Source organism: Pinus tabuliformis, chromosome 8 (assembly GCF_031772625.1).
Source record: "Pinus tabuliformis cultivar Carrire ecotype Pingquan chromosome 8, CPIR1, whole genome shotgun sequence".
Taxonomy (NCBI): domain Eukaryota; kingdom Viridiplantae; phylum Streptophyta; class Pinopsida; order Pinales; family Pinaceae; genus Pinus; species Pinus tabuliformis.
Window position 1 is genome coordinate 1715793237 of NC_142294.1, and position 2088 is coordinate 1715795324.

Below are 2088 nucleotides of genomic sequence, written 5' to 3' on the forward strand. Positions count from 1 at the left end.
GCATTGCAAAGTCCAAATGGAAAAACATTATAAGCATAAGTGCCCCAAGGACAAGTAAAAGTGGTTTTGTCTTAGTCCTCTAAGGCTATCCTGATCTAGTTGTAGGCACTGAAACCATCAAGAAAAGGTAATGATGATTTCCTAGCTAATGTGTCTAGCACTTTGTCGATAAATGGTAGTGGGAAATAATCTCTGAGAGTTGCTTTGTTCAATTGTCTGTAATCGACACAAATCCACCACTTACCATTTTTCTTGGGCACTACTACCAATGGGGATACCCACTGTCTGTGAGAGATAGGATAGATAAAATTAACTTTCAACAGTTTTTGTAATTCCCCTCTAACGATATCCTCGAGCATGGGGTTCATTTGTCTCTGCAGTTGCCTCACTAGTTTGATAGTAGTATCGGTATAAATATGGTGAGTACATGTTTCAGGGTGAATCCCATGCATATCGATGCAGTCCCAAGAAAATTCTTTCTGGTATTTTCTTAATAATTGAATCAATTTCTCTTGCTGAGATGAGTCTAGGTGAGTGCCAATATTCGGAGTTTTTCCTGGACTAATCTCTATGGTTTGAGTCTGTGTGTTTGTGATGGATTGAATGGGAAAAATATCGTGGAATGTTGTTTGCAAATATTGAATGGTTCATGTTTCCTGAAAATTTTGGGCTAAAAGTTCATCTGCAGCATGATATTGGTCATTTCTCAAATTTTCGGAAATATCAGGTTGAGAAAGGAACAATTCTACCAAATCATCATTATTATGTTCTTGAAAATCATAGATTTGGTTAATGCTAAAAACAGATTGTACTTCTTCTTTGTGATTGTATTTATCGTCAAACCATAAATTGTGTGCTACTACTGATCATCGTGCTGCTGGGTAAAGAGTGAGTTGTTTTCTTTCAGTTCCTCGTGAAATGATCATATTACCCGACCGACATCCTATGAATGCATGAGTAGTTTCTAACCATGGTCTACCAAGGGTGATAGGGTGCCCTCCTAAATTGGATTTGGGTTGAAGAACTAGAAATTCCACTGGATACTCCCAAGAGTCCAGTGAAACAACTATGTCCTCCAAAATCCCTTCAGGAATCACTTTAGACCTATCAGCAAGTTCTAGAACAATTGTTGTGTGTTGCAAATTTGTGAGCTAGAGTGTTTTCATGGTTTCAAGAATCATGACATTTATTGCGGCCCCAAGATCTATTAAGGTGTTTGGAATATGTTTGTTTTTAATGATTGTAGTGACTCTGGGAATACCAAGATCAACATACTTTTCCATTGAGATGGTATTTGTCATAATGCCAGCTAAATTTCCAATAACATGAATGGTTTGTGGATCAACCCTTTTCCTAGTGGGCTTCTTAAGGCATAGTTCTTTGATTTCTTTAGTATATATGGGAATGTCTTTTATGGCTTGTAGTAGCAGAATTTTTATATAGACATTTTTGAGCTCGTCTAAAACATCAAACTGTGGTATAGACATTGGAAGTTTTGTTTGGACCAATCGGTCTCGAAAAGGTGGTGGATGCAATGGTTGCATTTGTTTATTTTTGGTGTCATCGTTTTGTTTTCTTTGATTTTCAGTTTCATTTTTATTTTCTTCGTTTTCTTCTTGTTTATCAGCTATTGGATATTCTTTGTGAAGTACCTTACCAGACCTCAAATTGATATTTTGCAAGGGTAATGTGGGATATGAGGTTCCCTCATCGACATTGTAGGCTGGTCTCTCTGCTCTGTTATTTGGATTTGGTACAGGTTGAGCAGGGATTTGAGTAGGTCTGGGAGATTGTGAGTTAGATGGAAGTTGTAACTGTGGTGGATTTATTGGCTGAGGAGCAGGCAATGCTTGTTGAGTGGGTTGAGGTTGATGTGGGTAAACAACTTGCTGCTGAGGATATTGCTGATATGATTGAGGATATGGCGAGTATGGCTGATGATATTGTTGATATGGCTGTGAGTATGGTTGGTATGATTGAGGATATGAATGATATTGTTGAGAGTATTGTTGAGATGGTCTCCATTGTTGTTGGGGGTAATTTTGGTGCTGCCATGGCATGGGCACATTCCATGAATTCTGAGCATAC